General features: G+C 37.5%; 1 protein-coding gene and 1 non-coding gene across 2 annotated transcripts in view; one reads left to right on the plus strand and one right to left on the minus strand.

Moving 5' to 3' along the window:
* Window positions 1-23,148, minus strand: part of KCNJ3 (potassium inwardly rectifying channel subfamily J member 3) — a 181,807-nt gene that overhangs the window by 99,972 nt on the left and 58,687 nt on the right. The gene's annotated exons all lie outside the window — the stretch shown is intronic.
* TRNAC-GCA (transfer RNA cysteine (anticodon GCA)) lies at window positions 21,166-21,237 on the plus strand. The gene has a single exon. It is a non-coding gene; the product is annotated as a tRNA-Cys (tRNA).

Below are 23,148 nucleotides of genomic sequence, written 5' to 3' on the forward strand. Positions count from 1 at the left end.
AACATTTGTAATCTTCATGTAAATAATTGAACACAAGATTGTGGGCAAAAGTTACAGTCATAAGGCTCAGTGTTGTACCAGGGTGAAATGATTTCTTAGTGCTGCTGTAACTATCACAAATTCAGTAGTCTAAAATAAATGTATTATCTTACAGTTATGTAAATCAGAAATCTGAAATGAGTGTCTCCAGGCTAAAATCAAGGTATCATCTAGGCTGCATTCCTTTCTGGAAGCTGTAGGGGAAAATTCATTTCCTTGATTTTTTTCATTTTATAAAAATGATTATACCTTAATTCGTCGGCTCATGGCCCCTTTCCATCTTCAAAGCCAGCAAGGGTTGGTTGAGTCTCACAAATTATCAACTGACACTGACTGTTCTGTCTTTCTCCTCCACATTTTAGGACCCCCGTGATTATACTGGGCCCACCAGATAACTCAAGATACTCTCCCTAATTTATTAATTTGGGGTGGGGAATAAAAGGAGAGATAGCTTTATTAAGGAAGTTGGAAATCATGGAGACTCACCCAAATTTAAACTCAGCTTGTTAACAGCTTTCATTCCACCTTCCACTTTAATTCCCCCTTGCCTTGTAGTGTAACATTTAATTAGAGGCCCTGAGAGTCATATGTGAACATCTTCAGGGGGAAGGGCTATGATTCTCTCTACCAAAAAAAGGCCAGTTTTTCTTTGATATTGAGAAATTATTCATACTAATCTTTCTGTTCCAAAAACAGGAAATCCTAAATGAGAGCTTCTGAATAGATGTGCATCACATGTAATACATATGGATAAAACAAGAATGTCATCACTGCAAACCTCCTGTAGCCCACACCTGAGACACTGTGCAAACCAGAACTCAGGTTCTCTCACTGGACCCATCCCTTCTCACTCCAGCTAACTCGCTTCAGCAATATCAGGTTCCTCTCCTCCATCTTAAATTCTGTTGCCTGGGACTAAAGCCCATTGACTTTTGGCAGGTTGCAAAGAATCAGGTAAGTCAGTGGTAAAGAGTCTGCCTGCCAATGCAGGAGATACTCCAGTATTGTACTCCATGGACAGAGGAGTCTGGGTGGCTACAGTCCCTGAGGTCACAAAGAGTCAGACATGACTGAGCAACTAGGCATGAAAGAGTCAGACAAGACTGGGCACGCACACATTTACTATTACCAGGTTTTTCCTCTTCCAACATCTTTCCCACTGATGACAGTCAGTTTCTATGATGTTAATCCTATTATAACCCCTTTGATTAAAATAGTTCTGCATCACTGTGGGATAAAAGTAAGACATTTGTGAAAGTAATTTGTCTCAGTATCCAGCAGTCAAATCACTTGATACATAATCCTCTCTGTCACAACATATACACACATACATGTGCACAAACACATACATACCTCCCCCCATACTGAAATAGTTATTATGCCCAGAATGTGCCAGGCTGTCTCCTACTTTTGTACCTTGTTTTCCCTTTTATAAAAATCCCTTCTTTGTGTGCCTCAAAAAGTCCTTTTAGTAATTGAGTTCAAATAATTCCTCATGAGTAAATTCCTCCGTGGCCTTCCCAAAATAGGATATTTCCTTCTCTGTATTCCCTTATATAATAGGATATACTACTTTATTAGTGACATTATCATGTCACACTGAAATATGTGTTCCCGCATCTCTCTCTCATTCCCTCTCTGTCTCTCTCACATACTCACACACATACTGCTCTCCTCTTTCTGTCTCTTTTCCTCTCTTCCTGTCTTTCTCATTTCTCTTGATCTCTGACTGATCCCTTCAAGTACAAGAATAGTACAACCATCATTTTTAATCTATTCAACATGTAACTGGAGCTTCTGCTGGTTCTAAATAAATATTGCTGAAATAAAAGTTACTCTTTGATTGCTGTATTATATATGTAATATCAGTCCAGTTCAGTCACTCAGTCATGTCTGACTCTTTGCGACCCCATGGACTGCAGCACACCAGGCCTCCCTGTCCATCACCAATTCCTGGAGTTTACTCAAACTCATGTCCATCAAGTCGGTGATGCCATCCAGCCATCCCATCCTCTGTCATCACCTTCTCCTCCCGCTTTCAATCCTTCCCAGCATCAGAGTCTTTTCAAATCAGTCAGCTCTTCGCATCAGGTGGCCAAAGTATTGGAGTTTCAGCTTCAACATCAGTCCTTCCAATGAACACTTAGGACTGATCTCCTTTAGGATGGACTGGTTGGATCTCCTTGCAGTCCAAGGGACTCTCAAGAGTCTTCTCCAACACCACAGTTCAAAAGCATCAATTCTTCGGCACTCAGCTTTCTTCACAGTCCAACTCTCACATCCATATATGACTACTGGGAAAACCACAGCCTTGAGTAGATGGACCTTTGTTGGCAAAGTAATGTCTCTGCTTTTTAATATGCTGTCTAGGTTGGTCATAACTTTCCTGCCAAAGAGTGTCTTTTAATTTCATGGCTGCAGTCACCATCTGCAGGGATTTTGGAGCTTCCCCAAAAATAAAGTCAGCTGCTGTTTCCACTGTTTCCCCATCTATTTGCCAAGAAGTGATGGGACCAGATGCCATGATCTTCGTTTTCTGAATGTTGAGCTTTAAGCCAACCTTTTCACTCTCTTCTTTCACTTTCATCATGAGGCTTTTTAGTTCCTCTTCACTTTCTGCCATAAAGGTGATGTCATCTGCATATCTGAGGTTATTGACATTTCTCCTGGCAATCTTGATTCCAGCTTGTGCTTCATCCAGCCCAGTGTTTCTCAAGATGTACTCTGCATAGAAGTTAAATAAGCAGGGTGACAATATACAGCCTTGATGTACTCCTTTTCCTATTTGGAACCAGTCTGTTGTTCCATGTCCAGTTCTATCTGTTGCTTCCTGACCTGCATAGAGGTTTCTCAAGAGGCAGGTCAGGTGGTCTGGTATTCCCATCTCTCAGAATTTTCCACGGTTTATGGTGATCCACACAGTCAAAGGCTTTGACATAGTCAATAAAGCAGAAATAGATGTTTTTTCTGGAACTCTCTTGCTTTTTCGATGGTTCAGTGGATGTCGGCAATTTGATCTCTGGTTCCTCTGCTTTTCCTAAAACCAGCTTGAACATCTGAAAGTTCGCAGTTCACATATTGCTGAGGCCTGGCTTGGAGAATTTTGAGCATTACTTTACTGTGTGAGATGAGTGCAATTGTGTGGTAGTTTGAGCATTCTTTGGCATTGCCTTATATATCTAATATACAATTAATTATTTTATTATACTAACTTATTATTAGTATTTAGTTACCAGGTCACAAGCGCTGAGACACATTTTGAAACAACAGAAAAAAACTCAAACACCTCATCGTTATCCTAAACTAGAAGAATACATGGGAAGTGTTCAACTCCTTTGGGAGTCAGACTTTGGAAGCAATTTGGGAGACAGGCTAATCAGTGCATTATTCTAACACTGACTCTGAGAACTAGTCTAATAAGTCATCAAGTATTTAAACTCATTGAGGTGCTAGTGGGAGCTGCCATGTTAAAAAAGCAAACACCTTGAGCAACTTCAGGTCCCAAAGTATCAGCCAGGATGGTCTCCTTTTATCACTAATTCCTTTGCACAAAGTCTACAGAAACTACTTCCAGGCTAGAGGTAAGTAATCAATCTCCAACTACACAATGCAATGAATGATCAATATATTGTGATGTTCCTTGTACTACATAAGAAAAAGTAAACCATCAATGAATTATTATTAATTGTTTTTCTTTTCATTTCAGAAGACAAGTAATACTACGCTTTACTAGGCACCTACTTTTTGCCAAGCAAGTATTGGATTTACATATATTTAATCCTTGGAAGGGAAGTTATGACCAACCTAGATAGCATATTCAAAAGCAGAGACATTGCTTTGCCAACAAAGGTCCATCTAGTCAAGGCTATGGTTTTTCCAGTGGTCATGTATGGATGTGAGAGTTGGACAGTGAAGAAAGCTGAGCATTGAATAATTGATACTTTTGAACTGTGGTGTTGGAGAAGACTCTTGAGAGTCCCTTGGACTGCAAGGAGATCCAACCAGCCTAACCTAAAGGAGATCAGCCCTGGGTGTTCTTTGGAAGTTATGATGCTAAAGCTGAAACTCCAGTACTTCGGCCACCTCATGTGAAAAGTTGATTCACTGGAAAAGACTCTGATGCTGGGAGAGATTGGGGGCAGGAGGAGAAGGGGACGACAGAGGATGACATGGCTGGATGGCATCACCGACTCGATGGACGTAAGTTTGAGTGAACTCCAGGAGTTGGTGATAGACAGGGAGGCCTGGCGTGCTACGATTCATGGGGTTGCAAAGAGTCGGACACGCCTGAGTGACTGAACTGAACTGAACTGAATTCTTACGATGGGGTTTCCAGGGTGGCTCAGTGATAAAGAATCTGCTTGCAAATGCAGAAGACATGAGCATGATCTCTGGGTCAGGAAGATCTCCTAGAGGAGGGCATGGAAACCCACTCCAGTATTCTTGCTTGGAAATCCTATGGACAGAGGAGCCTGGCAGGCTATGGTCCATGAGGTCGCAAAGAGTCGTACATGACTGAAGCCACTGAGCCCACACACGTAATGGGACAGATCCAATCCTTATGACACCTCACTGAGAGGAATATTATCTTTCGAATTCACATAGGAAGAAAGTAATGATTAGGGCATTACACCCGCCCCTGTTGCTAAAGTCACAAAGCTTTGGTCCCCTCCAAAGACAAGCCCATGCTCTTAAAGTAGGCTTTCCTACATTCCCTGAAGCAAAGGAGCAAAAAAAAGATAAACCTCTCTTAGACCACAGAGAAGAAGGGAGAATATCTCCAGTCTCAAATACATAAGAAAATTACTGCTCACCAAAAGAGACCAATGTATGCATACATGTTATAATGATTAAATAATAATAACTAAATAAAATTAATCTCAGCTACTAGAGCTGTTATATCATTTATATTTACATAGTACTTAATTGTCTTAATGGAAAACTACCCATGTTTAACTCTTAAATCTTTATAATGTAATAGGCTAAAAATTTGAAAGAGATTTAGTATTTTAAATTGTCAAAAACATCACTCTCAAACTTCCCTGGTGGTCCAGGAGTTAAAAATCTGCCTGCCAATGCAGGAGACAGAAGTTCAATCCCTGGTCTAAGAAGATCCCACATGCTGTGGAGCAACTGAGCCCGTGCACTACAACTACTCAAGCCTGCATGCCTATAGTCCATGCTCTGCAACAGGAGAGACCATCACAGCTAGAGAAAACCCACACATAGCAACACAGACCCAGAGCAGGCCAAAAATAAATAGATAAATATATAAAATAAAAACCAATACCCTCTGAGTGATACTGCAGAAAGCACTTCCTACACTAGAGCTTTAGTCTACCAGATAAAGATTACAAAATAGAAATCTGTCATTTATTCTTGAAAGCAATATTTGTTGCTTTGCTTTGGCCTTTAAGTATCTCAGTTCTGCAAAGTAATCTTGGTAACAGCATAGTAATATGGAAGCTGTAACTGATCATTAACTATATTTTAACAAAAAATGAATTATTATTTTTTTGAAATTTATTTTTTTCAAAATGTGATCTCTATACTGAGACTATAAAATATAGTTGTAAAATTTTTTCAGAAACCTTTAGCTTTTAATTAATCATCTTGTATAAGCAGACATAAAGCTATATCAGTAAAGATTTAGAAAATAATACATTTTACAGATTATCACATTTGATATCTTTCTTTTAAAATTTGTGATTATTCCTTTTCTTTATGAAGAATAATTAAGAACAAACCAATGCACAAAGTAAACTATATCCATGAGTTGGCATGCAGGGAACAGAGTTTGTGAAAGAAGCAGTCCACTGAGTTAGTTTTTGGTTCTCTGCCATTAAAGCTCCATATTCACACTGATTTTTATTGCCTTATGGTTAACAGAAAGGCAATCTCCTTTCTCTCTTTAGTTTCCTTTTGTCAACTTAGTCTGTTCATTAAATTTAACAACTGACTCAGAGCAGCTCTGATTGAAATATTCAGCACGTTTATACGAAAAACTTTCAATTCTTTGAAAAAGTATCACTAAAGGATATACTTCAAAAGAAAAAATATTTAAGAAATGAAACACTCCTAAAGTCCAATATATTTAAACAGAATACACCAAACAATGGAGGTGGCGGTAGAGTGGTTACTGATTCAATTAATAAGGTTATCGCTTTTCAACATCCTTCATCATGAGGAGGAATAAAAAGTGTCAGGTCACTGGCACAGAATGGGAGAGGAGGGAAAAGTGAAATAGAGACAAACAATAAAGAGTATTTGTCAAAGTGACAGCAAAGAGGAAGGCAAGTAATGACTTTCATAGGATTGTTGATAGTTGTCTGGCTTGTACAGGTCAATAACTCTTGACAGCAGACAAAATCAACCTGGCTAAACTAAGAAATGCATGTGATATTGAATAAAAAGGAAAAAAAAAGAATATTTGCTTAAGTTTGACACATACATGCACGCACTCATACTCACACAAAGTCCCGGAATACATAGTCAAAGATAAATAACAAGGCCTACTGTGATTCAATCGACATATTCTCAGTGAAAACTTTGAAAAGATCCTACTTGCACAAAAAATTTTTATTAATGTGCATTATGTATAAAGAGGTGTTTTCAAGCTGGATTTACCATTCTGATCATTCAGACAAATTTAGCTCATGCCCCAGTTGCATCTTTCCAATTTGATGATTTGTGTCTGTGTGTGTGTGTGTGTGATAGAGAGAGAGAACTGGTAGAAGAGACTTCTGAAAATTTTTCGTTGGAATATTCAGAAACTGAGTGATTGGTTATGTGTGATGTCATTTAAAAATAGAACTCCAGAACATAATTCTGCTTTTCTGAAAACCTAATTTTTCTAAATGTGGAAGTTGTTGTTCGGTTGCTCAGTCTTGTCTGACTGTGCGACAGCAAGGACTGGAGCATTTATTACCAATGGATTGCTACAAAACATGAATATGCAGGACAAAAAATAATAAATGTTTAATAATCTGCAGAACATTGCTAAACATTTAGTACTGCCATCTTTTTCTGGTATTATCAGCATTTAACTATAGTAATTTTTTAAAACCAATGTTGTACATATTCTATATCTGTCTCTCTATATATAGTTTTTTTTTCTTCAGTTAAACCAAGATATTTATTCAATATAATCAAGAATAATTTTGTAAAATACTTATCTGCCCTTTCTGAATCATACTGTAGAGATATGATCACATAATTGAAAGAATGTTTCCTATATTAGGTATGGAAAAAACATATATTTACCAAATATTAGGGCTAAAAATTACTGAAAAATGTCTGAAATCTTCAGCTTCAAATACAATAAATTTAATAGTTTACAAATTAATTCATTAATTATATGTATATCAGTATGTTATATATGCTTCTTTATCATGACTGATAGTGAACAACTGCTTTCACTCAACCTCCTTCCCAATCTAGTCACCAAACTTCCAGGCAGAGGGGCATGAGAAAGGAAATCATGAGACAGTGAAACAGCAGAAACCCTAAGAATTCCTATCTCCTAAATTCCAATTAAAAGTGCTCATAAAATTTTTCTCAGTTTGCAATTTGTTATGGACTAATAAGAAAAAAGCAAGCTCAGTATTTTGAAGGGAATATCCTGCCTCATCGATAAGGCAAGTGTACCAAAATTCTATTATCTCCATACTTCCTTGCACTTTTTCCATTTCTCAAGATTGCCAGGATCTACAGTCTTGTCCCCTCTATATTCTGTGTAATTACTTATGCACAGTCATTAACTGAAAAACTTCTATACAATTTCAAAAAGACACATACTGAATTCCCTTGACTCTAAAATGAATATTGTGCCACACTGCTGTTGTTGAGTTGCTCAGTCATGTCTGACTCTTTGTGACCCCACGGACTATAGCTACCAAGCGCCTCTGTCCATGGTATTTCCCAGGCAAGAATACTGGAGTGGACTACCATTTCCTTCACCAGGGGATCTTACAAACCGCGAGATTCAACATGCATATACTGCCTTGCAGGTGGATTATTTACCACGGAGCCACCAGGGAAGACAGACAGATGAATAGACTGAGTGCCTGAAGATAGACAGATAGACATCAGACAGATAGACAGAGTCCCTGAAGAACTATAGACAGAGGTTTGTAATATTGTACAGGAGGCAGTGATCAAGACCATTCCCAAGAAAAAGAAATGCAAAAAGGGAAAAATGGTTGTCTAAGGAGGCCTTACAAATAGCTGAAAAAAGAAGAGAAGCTAAAGACAAAGCAGAAGAAAGATATACTCATCTGAATGAGTTCCAAAGAACAGCAAGGAGAGATAAGAAAGCCTTCCTCAGTGATCAATGCAAACAAACAGAGGAAAACAATAGAATGGGAAAGACTAGAGATATCTTCAAGAAAATTAGAGATACCAAGGGAATATTTCATGCAAATAAGGCCATAATAAGGGACAGAAATGATATGGACTGAAAAGAAGCAGAAGATACTAAGAGGTGACAAGAATACACAGAAGAACTATACAAAGAAGATCTCAATGACCCAAATAACCATGATGGTGTGGTCACTGGCCTAGAGCCAGACATCCTGGACTGTGAAGTCAAGTGGGCCCTAGGAAGCATCATTATGAACAAAGCTAGTGGAAGTGATGGAATTTTAAATTCTAAAAGATGATGCTGTGAAAGTGATGCACTCAAATGCCAGAAAATTTGGAAGACTCAGCAGTGGCCACAGGACTGGAAAAGGTCAGTTTTCATTCCAATCCCAAAGAAAGCCAATGCCAAAGAATGTTCAAACTACCACACAATTGCACTCATCTCACATGCCAGCAGAGTAATGCTCAAAATTTTCCAAGGCAGGCTTCAATAGTATGTGAACCAAGAACTTCCAGATGTTCAAGCTTGGTATAGAAAAGGCAGAGGAACCAGAGATCAAACTGCCAATATCCACTGGATCATTGAAAACGCACAAGTGTTCCAGAAAAACATCTATTCCTGCTTTATTGACTACGCCAAAGCCTTTGATTGTGTGGATCACAACAAACTCTGGAAAATTCTGAAAGAGATGGGAATACCAGACCACCTGACCTGCCTCTTGAGAAATCTGTATGCAGGTCAGGAAGCAACAGTTAGAACTGGACATGGAACAACAGACTGGCTCCACATTGGGAAAGGAGTACGTCAAGGCAGTATTGTCACCCTGCTTATTTAACTTAAATGCAGAGTACATCATGCAAAATGCAGGCTGGATGAAGCACAAACTGGAATCAAGATTGCTGGGAAAAAATACCAATAACCTCAGATATGCAGATGACACCACTATTATGGCAGAAAGCGAAGAGGAAGTAAGAGTCTCTTGATGAAAATGAAAGAGGAGAGTGAAAAGGTGGCTTAAAACTCAATATTCAGAAAACTAAGATCATGGAATCCAGTCTCATCACTTCATGGAAAATATATGGGGAAACAATGGAAACAGTGACAGACTTTATTTTCTTGGGCTCCAAAATCACTGCAGATGGTGACCACAGCTATGAACTTAAAAGGCACTTGCTCCTTGGAAGAAAAACTATAACCAACCTAGATGGCCTATTAAAAAGCAGAGACATTACTTTGCTGACAAAGGTCCGTCTAGTCAAAGCTACAATTTTTCCAGTAGGCATGTATGGATATGAAAGTTGGACCATAAAGAAAGCTGAGTGATAAAGAATTGATGCTTTTGAACTGTGGTGTTGAAGACTCTTGAGAGTCCCTTGGACTGCAAGGAGATCCAACCAGTCCATCCTTAAGCAAATCCTGACTGTTCATTGTAAGGACTGATGTTGAAGCTGAAACTCCAGTACTTTGGCCACCTGATGCAAAGGTGTCACTCACTGGAAAATACCCTGCTGCTGGTAAAGACTGAAGGCAAAAGGAGAAGGGGATGACAGAGGATGAGATGGTTGGATGGCATGACCGACTCAATGGACATGAGTTTGAGCAAGCTTCAAGAGCTGGTGATGTACAGGGAAGCCTGGCATACTGCAGTCCATGGGGTCACATGGGTTGGACATTCCTGAGCAACAGAACTGAATACCAGAGAAGGCCTACTGTATTACATAATGACATTAGTAAAAATGTATTTTAATTAAATTAGTATATTTTATAAAATCTATTTGATTATTTTTGATGTTTACTTACAAAATATGCTGTAACCTCAATCTTTTATTTTTTAGCAGTAGTAACTATTAGAAAGAAAAAAAATAAAGAATTTATAAAGAAACTTTCATCTAGAAGAAGATGGATACCCAAATCTGTGAAGCAAACAGCCTTATAAAGGAATATGATACAAATAACATAGATGAGTGGTTTATCAAAAAACTTTTCTGCAAAATATTGGCTCTTGAATACCAAGATAAACTGACCAAGCTCCTTTGAATTCTTTTTTTTAATTCTATCCAACAGGAAGGACACTTTTCTGTGATATATAAAAGTATCATAGAGAAGACAATTCTTTTATCTTAAAAGAAATAAAAGTAGCAAAAAAATATTTAGAGGTTAAAAAAGAGGAATAGCCTCATGGGCTATTCATCTGAATTTAATAATTAAAAAGTGCCCAGTTATTACATTGTCATTATAAATGCTAAAAATAATCTACATCCTTAAAAGCTAACCATGGTTTAGAAAAATTACTCTGCATTTGCTTTTGCCAATATGTTCAGAATTCTAAGTCTTTCCCATGTATTTCAGAATTGCTTCCACACATTATGTATAAAATTGATAATTTTAAATGAAGTATATGTTTTCCATCACCTGTTTGTTATAGTATCCCCACCTGATTTCACCATTTCATCAAAATATATGCCCCATTATTACTATAGTTAGTTTTTGAAACACTGAAAGCATCTGATGCTTCAAAAATAAATATTTCTCATTGCCATATTTAAAATGGATTACCAACAAGGACCTACTAGCACAGGGAACTCTGCTCAATGTTAATGGAACCCTGGATGGGAAGGAGTTTGGGGGAGAATGGATACATGCATGTATAGATGGCTGAGTCACCTTGCTGTTCACCTGAAACGATCACAACATTGTTTGTTAATCAGCTATACTCCGATACAAAATAGAAAGTCAAAAAAATAAATATTTCTCCAATAAAAATCAATCTAAATAATTAAATCCTAAAATAAAGATGTTGCAGGAAATTATATTACTTATTTCTCAATGTAAAACTGTGTGTGAGCTCAGTAGTGTTTGACTCTTTGCATCCCCATGGACTGTAGCCCACCAGGATCCTCTCCCCATGGGACTTTCCTAGCAAGAATACTTGGCTACCCAAAGAGTCAGTTGCCATTTCCTACTCCAGAGTATCTTCCCAGCCCAGGAATTGAACCCATGGTCTCCTGCATCTCCGATTCTTCACCACTAGCGCCACCCAAGAAGCCTCAAATATAAAACTAAGCTAACCAAATTCTCTTACATCAGATATTTGTATTATTTGGGTATAATAAAGATTGGAATGTATATAAATATTTGATAAAAATCTTAAATTTACCTATCTGATCATAAACAACTTTGTTAAAACACTGAATTGATGCAAGTGGAAAAGTGTAACCTTATTTATTCAAGTGCTGTTCATCCAGTGTTGAAGAGGAAATGAAGCAGAGTTTATATGCATGGAAATTAGTTTCTATCTGAGAGAACTAGTTCTACTCTGTAAGATTTACTTTGAAGTATCTGCCCTGGACCAGAATTTTTTTGTTTCATTTTGAGGATATGTGTCATTTCAGACATGCTTGAAAGCAAATTATGCTTGGGAAATGATGATCAATATACTTGTAAGTGATTAAAATATTAGTTTACTAACTTCTTAAAATTTAATAAAATAGAGGAAACCAATACCCATCCTTGGCCAACTTAATATGACAAAAAAGTACATTTGATGACCATTTTTTGCAGCTCACTGTGATGCTATAAATGAAAAGATGAACTTTTAGGAAAGGACAGAGTTACAGAAAACCTTCTAGCAATTATGCACTGGTGGTGTTAACAATCCCATAGTAAGTATAAAAACAGCTGGAGGTTAATGAATTTGTATCTTAAAAAAAATCATTCTCTGACAAAGTATTAAAGGAAAAAATGTAACATAATCACTACACAAATGTTCTTCAGTTCAGTTCAGTCGCTCAGTTGTGTCTGACTCTTTGCGACCCCATGAATCGCAGCACACCAGGCCTCCCTGTCCATCACCATCTCCCGGAGTTCACTCAGACTCACGTCCATCGAGTCAGTGATGCCATCCAGCCATCTCTTCCTCGGTCGTCCCCTTCTCCTCCTGCCCCCAATCCCTCCCAGCATCAGTCTTTTCCAATGAGTCATCTCTTCACATGAGGTGGCCAAAGTACTGGAGTTTCAGCTTCAGCATCATTCCTTCCAAAGAAATCCCAGGGCTGATCTCCTTCAGAATGCTTTTAGCAGGTATATTAAGATATGCTCTCAAGTATGAATATTAGACATTCAATCACTTTAATAACACTTTGAAACTTTTAAAAGTGCATAAAAGAAAAATGTGCAACCCAAAAAGGTAAAAGTCTGAATTATTAAAATAATATTAAAATACTAGAGATACCCATATCAGAAATTAAAGGTGTTAACTGAAACATGATTTCAAATAACTCAACTCGATGGTTCTTAACATGTGGGAGAGAAATTAATTTGACAGCACCATAGATCTGCTCAAAACTGAGAAATATTCAAAAAAAATTCCGTATCATAAAATCTCTACCAAACTCTACATATCTACTCTCCAAATGCATCCCTTAAACTACTCCAAATTCTTATTTTCAGAATCACATGTAAGTCAACACCTAGTAAAGTTGCCCACAATCCAAAAAGCTGCCAAATTTAACAGCCATCCCTCAGACACACTCTTAAAATTCATCTTTTGGTGCTATCTAATTATCAAAGAAGAAAGAAATCCCATGGTGCTATGCTTAAAAGAAATACAGTGAGTTATTTAAGGAGGTGATTATATTTTAAAATCAAAGACTACATTAAAGTAAGTATAAACAAATTAATGTAAATTTAAAATTAATTAAAATTGTTGAAATTTTACCCCATAAAAAAAATGTAGTAACTTTTAATCCAGAGCATCTTCTTAGATCTCATGCTAACTTCATTGTCTCAATCTATTCAATGGAATTTGCCACCTGAGTTCCTAGAAGCTGATGAATCAGTTCAGTTCAGTTCAGTCGCTCAGTCATGTCCGACTCTTCGTGACCCCAGGGACTGCAGCACGCCAGCCCTCCCTGTGCATCACCCTGGAACTTACTCCCAGAGCTTACCCAAACTTAAGTCCATCAACTTGGTGATGCCATCCAACCATCTCATCCTCTGTCACCCCTTCTTCTCCAGCCTTCAATTTTCCCAGAATCAGGGTCTTTTCAAATGAGTCAACTCTTTGCATCCCGTAGCCAAAATATTAGAGTTTCAGCTTCAACATCAGTTCTCCCATTGAACACCCAGGACTGATCTCCATCTCCTTAGGATGGACTGGTTGGATCTCCTTGCAGTCCAAGGGACTCTCAAGAGTCTTCTCCAACACCACAGTTCAAAAGCATCAATTCTTCAGTGCTCAGCTTTCTTTATAATCCAACTCTCACATCCATACATCACTACTGGAAAATCATGGCTTTGACTAGATGGATTTTTGTTGGCAAAGTAATGTCTCTGCTTTTTAATATGCTGTCTAGGTTGGTCATAGGTTTTTTTCCAAGCAGCAAGCTTCTTTTAATTTCATGGCAGTAGTCACCATCTTCAGTGACTTTAGAGTCCCCCAAAAATAAAGTCTGTCACTATTTCTGCTGTTTTCCCATCTATTTGCCAAGAAGTGATGGGACCATGTTTTCTGCATGTTGAGTTTTCAGCCAACTTTTTCACTCTCCTCTTTCACTTTCATTAAGAGCTCTTTAGTTCTTCTTCAATTTCTGCCATAAGGGTGGTGTCATCTGCATATCTGAGGTTATTGATATTTCTCCCAGCAATCTCGATTCCAGCCTGTTCTTCACCCAGTCCAGCATTTTGCATGATGTACTCTGCATGTAAGTTAAATAAGCAGGGTGACAATATACAGCCTTGACATACTCCTATACCAATTTGGAACCAGTCTGCTTTCCATATCCAGTTCTACCTGTTGCTTCCTGACCTGCATACAGATTTCTCAGGAGGCAGGTAAGGTGGTGTGGTATTCCCATCTCTTTCAGAATTTTCCAGAGTTTGTTGTGATCGACACAATTAAAGGCTTTGGCATAGTCAATAAAGCAGGAATAGATGCTTCTCTGGAACTCTTGTCCTTTTTCAATGATCCAACGGATGTTGGCAATTTGATCTCTGGTTCCTCTGCCTTTTCTAAATCCAGCTTGAACATCTGGAGGTTCACAATTCATGTACTGTTGAAGCCTGGCTTGGAGAATTTTGTGCATTACTCTGCTGGCATGTGAAATGAGTGCAATTGGTCAGTAGTTTAAACATTCTTTAGCATGGGTTTTCTTTGGGATTGGAATGAAAACTGACCTTTTACAGTCCCGTGGCCACTACTGATTTTCCATTTTGCTGACATTTGAGTGCATCATTTTCACAGCATCATCTTTTAGTATTTGAAATAGCTCAACTGTGATTCCATCACCTCCACTAGCTTTGTTCATAATGATGCTTCCTAAAGCCCATTTCGCATTCCAGGATGACTGGCTCTAGGCCAGTGATCACACCATCATGGTTATTTGGGTCATTGAGATCTTCTTCGTATAGTTCTTCTGTGTATTCTTGTCACCTCTTAGTATCTTCTGCTTCTTTTCAGTCCATACCATTTCTATCCTTTATTGTGGCCATCTTTGCATGAAATGTTCTCTTGGTATCTCTAATTTTCTTGAAGATATCTCTAGTCTTTCCCATTCTATTGTTTTCCTCTGTTTGTTTGCACTGATCACTGAGGAAGGCTTTCTTATCTCTCCTTGCTGTTCTTTGGAACTTTGCATTCAAATGGGTATATCTTTCCTTTTCTCCTTTGCCTTTAGTTTCTCTTCTTTTCTCAGCTATCTGTAAGGCTTCCTCAGACAACTATTTTGCCTTTTTGCATTTCTTTTTCTTGGGGATGGTCTTGATAACTGCCTCCTCTATAGTACAGGAGGCTGATGAATGGTACATCAAAAACCACTAAATACTCCAATGATTTTCACAGGAATTATAATAAAGCTGAGCGCTGAAGAATTGATGTTTTTGAACTGTGGTGTTGGAAAAGACTCTTGAGAGTCCCTTGGACTGCAAGGAGATCCAACCAGTCCATTCTAAAGGAGATCAGTCCTGGGTGTTCATTGGAAGGACTGATGCTAAAGCTGAAAATCCAATACTTTAGCCACCTCAAGTGAAGAGTTGACTCACTGGAAAAGACCCTGATGCTGGGAGGGATTGGGGGCAGGAGGAGAAGGGGACGACAGAGGATGAGATGGCTGGATGGCATCACTGACTCAATGGACATGAGCTTGAGTAAACTGCGGGAGTTATTGATGGACAGGGAGGCCTGGTGTGCTGCGATTCATGGGGTCGCAAAGAGTTGGACACGACTGCACGACTGAACTGAACTGAACTTAAATTTAAATTTGGAAATATCATTTAATACAATTCTGAGTTAATAAAACTATTTTTGAGAAAAAAATTTCAACACATTTGTTTAACTGTACAGTTCAAATAATTATAAACTTTCTGAGCTTTTTTAGACACTGAGATTGGTAAAGGCAAGAAGGCTTTGAAAGATGCCACTACCATTTCTGATCTAGCTTATAAGAACTGGCTTCTGAAAACAGGATTTAAGGATAATAATTCAGAATGATTCTCAGCTTTCACATTGCTCTGATTTTCTGAGATAAAGCTTAAAACCAATCAAATACTTTATATATGTTTTTTCTCGCTAAAGTACATTTTCTCTTCTACCAATTGAGGGAAAGTAACAAGGAAAGTGAGGGTCTTCCCAGGTAGTGCTATTTGTAAAGAACCCGCCTGCCAGTCCAGGAGACATAAGAGACACACGTTCAAGCCCCGAGTCAGGAAGATCCTCTGGAGTAGGGCATGGCAACCCACTCCAGTATTCTTGCCTGGTGAATCCCGTGGACAGAGAACCTTGTGGGCTACAGTCTATGGGGTCACAAAGAGTCAGACACAACTGAAACGACATAGCACAGCTTATCACAAGGAAAGTAAAAAGTTAAGATTAACATTCATCATCATATTGTCAAAAACCATACTTCAAGAACAAAAGCAACTCAGTGTAGATTTTATATTTCTGTGTTCCAACCATTCCAAATTCCATGATGTGTTTTTAATACCCATGAATTGCACATTAGAGTTTTCTTTATTCCAGGAGTATGCAACAAATTAAAAAACAACTGAGAAACTATTGCCTATTATTCTCAGCTTTTATTTCTTGTTCCCTCCCTTTACTCAATGTCCTATCCCAGGGAGAATATAAATATAAGGCTAGGGGATAGGAAATTAGACTGATCTGCTGAATATATTATTCAGCATGTGAAATATAAAAACAACCCTGCATCTTTGCAAGCAATTTCAGAATCCTTTATTTCTGTTTAGATTTCTCCCTAAATCCAAATTATCAACACAGATGATTAGTTTATGTCAATTTTGGCTTATGACCTCACTCAAAACCAGTCATCTTTCTCAGTATCAATGTATGTATTTCTAGCATCTTGACAGATTTCCTTTCACTTCTATCTTGGCCTCTATTTCCCAGCACACATGGGACTAAATGCCTACAACCCATGTAGTTTCTCTGCTTATTTTCAAACATAAACAAGGGAAATTCAAACTAATATATTATTCCTGATACTTAAAAAGTCACCCTTTGCATGAAGCCACCAATAATTTTGTGCTCCAAGTTCTTTACATAGTAACTTGTATAGTCTACCTTGCTAGCACCAATTTCTCCTCTAAGGATTAGAGGAATCCAAATCCTGACCTCAGTGTAAGGCTATGGTCTTGCCATTGCTTAATAACATTGTCTAGTACCTAGAGTCTACTATCCTCTTGAAAAGTGTTTGTTTCTTTTCTACTGGACTCTCAGAATACTGTGACCATGTTGGATGCAGTTGACACCAACAGTAATGAGTAACAGTGGCTTGATAAATGGCCCAAGGTATGACAGGTTCTACTTTATGGAATACATCACCTCTCAATTCCCAGAGTTGGGTCTGTCCTATTCTGCCTCCCTATCACTGTCTTTTCAGCTATCTGACCCCATTAACTTTAAACTTTCCTACAGAAAGTTTTTGCTGACAGTAAGTTAGCTTTATACAGCACCATTCCACGTTCACAAAAATCCCTCAATATTATTATTATTATTGAGTACTTTCATTACTTCATTTCTTATATTTAATACATTTGTAATTTATCTCATGTATGTGAGATACAGATTCAAATTTATTTTTTTCCAGATGACAGTTTACTTGTTTTAGTGTTATTCATCAAAAGTACTTCATCATTTATCAAAAAGGCCTGTTTTCTGTGTCTGTGTAGATGAGACGACCTAGTTGGTTCTCCTTTTTCCATCTTTTGAACAAATTAATTTTAACAAATAACCTTTAAAATTTATCTTCTTGAGGCTTGTTATCTATGAAAAGAAATATAATATTTATTTTATCACAAATTTATTACATCAATCAAATTCTGCTAGCATCTTCAAAAGTTTGGCTTCAGTATTTTGCTCTGAGGAAGCTGTCATCCGAAGACTAGAATGGGGGAAAACAAAACTACTTCTAATAAGATAGTTGATGAAAATTACAGCATCTTTATGAATCCTTATGATTCTTAACCTCCACCAATTCACTGTCTCCTCAATACTTCAAAGCAATAACAAGAACAATACTGTAAGATCAATCAGCCATGGAAGGAATAAAATCATAAAACACAACCCCTTTAATTCAGAAAATCATCTAATTAGCAATAGTAAAAAATAATAACTCAATAATAATCCTTAAAAATAATAAATAATCCTTAAAACACTGCAGGCAAGAAAGACAAAGAAAAAAATTAAAAACCAGAGGCAAAAATTTATATTTCTCAGCTCCTTTAATCTTTCAAATATGCTGCTATCAGTTCCAAGAGCTGTGCTGGAGGAGAATTTAGGACTAGGAAGATTTCCACCAACATGAATTCTACCCATCCTTCCAAGAAGTCTCAGTGACACAAATTTTTAACAAATTAGTTTGGTGCACAATATCTGGAATTTCAAAGAGAACATTGAGACAGCAATGAATTTCAAAGATATGAACTAATGGAGAAAGCATAAGAAAGCAAAAAATGCTATATCCTTTAGAGAAAGATAAAATATTATATTCTAATGCACATGTATAGAATCTAGAATTTATTTACAGCACAGCAATGAAGAAACAGACATAGAGAATAGACTTATGAACATGGGGAGAGGGGAGAAGAGGGTGAGATGTATGGAAAGAGTAACATGGAAACTTACATTACTGTATGTAAAATAGATAGCCAATGGGAATTTGCTGTATGGCTCAGGAAACTCATAACAGTGGCTCTGTACCAACCTAGAGGGGTGGGATGTGGAGGGAGATGGAAGGGAGGTTCAAAAGGGAGGGGATTATATGTATACCTATGGCTGATTCATGTTGAGGTTTACCAGAAAACAACAAAATTCTGTAAAGCAATTATCCTTCAATAATAAAATAGTTTTTTTAAATGTTGTATCTTTTGTAAATATGTTTAACACTGAGAATTGTAAATTATTGAATTTCCCCAAAGTGTGGAACTCAGTTTAAAATTTCATCTCTTTTTGTAGTACTTTTCCAGAGCCAGCAATAATAAGTCTGTAGATACAATCACAATTATAAATTTCTTTTAAAACACCTGAATTTTTTACTGAAAATTTCTGCATTAAAACTACCAATAGAAGAATACTATGAGTATGCAAAATTTATTAATAGTTTCAGCTTTCATAAAGCTTCCCTTCTACCCATGTCAGCAGTAATTCATATAACCACAGACTGTTGGTATCAGTATAAGGAGTCTATTACAAATGTAAAGAATATCAAAGCAAGATTTTCAGCTAAAATAATTTTGCTTTAATTATAACGGCATTTATGCAATCTATGGCACAATTTACTGAAAGTTATTGAAAAGGCAAAAGCAAAGAGATCTGGAGTTTAATTAAAAGTGACAGTTAAGGCCTATTTCAAATAACTTCTTATAAGAACCCTATCTAGTACAGCCAAGAATATTAATAACCTATGAGTAGCTTAGTAACCCTAATAGATACAATGATAAGTTCAAACATATATTAAGCTCAGTTTCAGCATTAACAGACACTCCCTATAAAAATGAGAACATAAAAAAATAGATTATTTTAACTAAATATTTTTCTTTCTAATTTGAGTAACAGAAAACTCTCTAAAACCAATCTCATTTTCCTTGAGGACTGAATTTCCACATTATGGCAAAAGAAAATTTGCAACTCATATCCATCTGAAGTTTCTTATCACATATTCTTTCATAAGAAATAATGATTCATCACCTGAGAAATATAGTCAGATCTTTTAAAATACGTTACTGCTTATTTAAGAAACTATAAACTAGGATCAATTAAAAATAATGTTTAGAATGAAAATGGTTAAATGGTGAATGCAGAGATTTCCATACTTTCTATCTTCATTGCTCCCTTCCTGCTTCAGTAAATTCTTTTCTTGACCTTTTTATCAAGAAATATCTGCTTGTTCTATTCATTAAGCAGTTAAATTCAAACAACTTACTAATTACTTACGCCTTTAACAAATTAGTAGTCATTTTTAAAAACTAAATCAAAAGAAAAATAATATTTTATTTCACTCTTAAATAACCACAGTTACTATTGGCATGTGTACACCTGTTTGGCACCATATCATATCTCAAATCCTGGAATCACTTTGGCTATCATTACTCCCATTCTCTGTTACACATTAATTTTCCTTGTAATAGCTTTGTATCACAGCACTGTCAAAAACCTATACTTCACAAATATATGACATCATCAAAAGTAATGTAATGCAGTCTGATGTTGAAACTGAACTAACTTGAGCATGTAGTTTGTAGGGTGTATGGGAAATGTTATTGTATTTTCCTTGAAAATTTAAAATATTCCATAGCCCCTGTGAGTTCAATGGGAGTGCCTTGGCACATGGTTTAGAAACCACAGGGCTCAGGATGCTTTAGGATCACAGTAGCAAAACTCAATGCTGGGGCTCCAATGATCACATTCATTTTGAGAATTCCCTGTCAGTCCAGTGGTTAAGACTCAGTGTTTTCACTGCCCTAGGCCAGGGTTTGATCCCTGGTCCGGGAACTAAGATTCCACAGCTATGTGGCCAAAAACAAAGAATCATTCATTTCAAAACTATTAATTTTATGCAGTAGGATATCAACTGAACCCAAGTCAAAGATCACAAAGGTGATCAGTGTATACTGAGTGCGATCAGTGTATACTGAGTGCCTACATACAGGCTGCAGCACATGAGACGCAAGGAGTACAATGAGGAACCAGGCAGAAAAGTCACTCCCCTTCTGCACGTCACATTCTAGCAAAAACAGCTAATGCAAAATATCTAAAGAAATGTTCATTATGTCATTTTATTTGTGGTAAGGGCTACAAAGGAAACTGACAAAGAGCATAGGCTGACTTGAGAATAAATACGGGTGGAGGGAATCAAGTTACTTTAAGGGATATGAGAAGTCCTCCTTAAAGGACATGACATGTGCGGTAAACTCTGAAGCAGTGATTTTCAATGGAAGGTAAGTCTGCTTCCAATGGGACATCTAGAAAAGTCTGAAGACATTCTGGCTGTTGTGACTGGGAGGGATGCTGCAGGCAATCCAGCAGGTAAATGCCACAGATGCTGCAAACATCCTAGAATACACAGCATAGCCCACATGTACTACCCCCTGACAAAGAATTATCTGACCCCAAATGTTCATGATGCTGAGAAGCTTTTACATAGGTGTGTGTGGTGGGGTGTTGGGGTTGGTGGGGATCAGTGGGCATTGCAGGAAAAAGGAACAGAACTTACAAACTCTTAAATAATAAGAGTATAGTACATCCAATGGCTTCCCTGGTGGCTCAGATGGTAAAGCGTCTGCCTGCAGTGCAGAAGACCCAGGTTCAATCCCTGGGTTGGGAAGATCCCCTGGAGAAGAAAACGGCAACCCATTCCAGTTCCCTTGCCTGGAAAATCCCATGGACAGAGGAGCCTAGCAGGCTATAGTCCATGGGGTTGCAAAGAGTCGGACACGACTGAGCAACTTCACTTTCATAGTGCATCCAATGAACAAAGAGAGGGCTTGTACAGATGGAGGCCAGTGTAGACAACTGCAACAACTCTTAAAAGTCACTCAAGAAAGTTAGAGGAAAATGTAATCAAAAAGGCTGTTCTGCCTAAACAATCCTTAGGGTAAAAAGAAAGGGAGCACAGTAGCTGTTATTTTAATTATTCAAGGAAATATCAGGCAGTATATTATGACAGTATTCCACTTTACCTTCTGCTGCAAAATGTGACACAGTAAGGAAAATACTGATCTACACAAAGGCCTACACAGTGACTAAATGACTGTGTCATGGCTTGTACTGGCCTCTGAGCAACTGTGAGATTCTATAGTTGATCAAGCATACCTTTGGTTTTTGGTCAAACCAAAAAACCTGAAGGAACAAAGAGAGGAGGGCATTTTATAATCAGAGACACTTTCACCCTTTGTTTCCATTTTAAATAGTTACTTTCATTACTTTTAACATTGATATTTCTTTTATCCCAAAACATAATTGATATAGTTACAGTAAGCTGCTGCCATTTAGTTGCTAAGTTGTGCCCAACTCTTTGTGACTCCATGGACTATAGCCCACCAAGGTCCTCTGTCCATTGGATTTCCCGGGTAAAAATACCGGAGTGGGTTTCCATTTCCTTCTCCAGAGGATCTTCCCTACCCAGGGACTAAACCCAAGTCTTCTACGTCTCCTGCATTGCAGGTGGATTTTCATACTTAACTCAATGACTTAGTAAACTGACAATAGAAACTGATGTCACAACTAAGTACAGAGAGACTAATTTGTTTAAATGACATCTTTGAAGAATCCAGGTAGGATCCCCACCAGCTATAAGCCATCAGATAGAGGCTCTGATAAGAAATATACACTCTTTAAAAAGTCCTCCTAATATTAGCAGCTGCACAATAGATAAAAGAAAGAGAAAGGATGTGTTTATACATATATATATATATATATATATATATATGCTGCGATTCATGGGGTCGCAAAGAGTTGGACGAGACTGAACTGAACTGAACTGAACTGATACATATTATATATATAAACATCTAGTTTATATGTAATAGGTTTATATATATTTATATGTAATAGGTTTATATATATATATATATACACACACACACACAGATGTATATACTGAGAAGGCAATGGCACCCCACTCCTGTACTCTTGCCTGGTAAATCCCATGGACAGAGGAGCCTGGTAGGCTGCAGTCCATGGGGTTGCGAAGAGTCGGACATGACTGAGCAACTTCACTTTCACCTTTCGCCTTGATGCATTGGAGAAGGAAATGGCAACCCACTCCACTGTTCTTGCCTGGAGAATCCCAGGGACGGGGGAGCCTGGTGGGCTGCCGTCTACAGGGCCACACAGAGTCGGACACGACTGAAGTGACTTAGCAGGAGCAGCAGATATATATACAAAACATCTAGTTTGTATGTGATAGGTTTAGAGCTAAAACTTCTCACTTGTTTACATTCAGCTCCTCAAAATCCTCATGTTAAGGCAGAGAAAACAGGTCATACAAAGAGAAGTCACCAGTCCAAATCAGATTTGATTCACTGAAAAGAAATTAAAAAGGCACTCAATAACATATTTAAACTTTTAATAACTAAGTTAAAAAATCTAATAAAAGAAATGTGGCAGAAATATGAATTTCAAAGCTACTATTATAAATATCCTGGACTAGATATTATCATTACTTTATTTTATCATCACAACAGTTCTGGAAAGCTTTGGAATCATAATGTTACAGATGAAGAAACCAGGGCTT

Source organism: Budorcas taxicolor, chromosome 2 (assembly GCF_023091745.1).
Source record: "Budorcas taxicolor isolate Tak-1 chromosome 2, Takin1.1, whole genome shotgun sequence".
In the NCBI taxonomy this organism is placed as follows: domain Eukaryota; kingdom Metazoa; phylum Chordata; class Mammalia; order Artiodactyla; family Bovidae; genus Budorcas; species Budorcas taxicolor.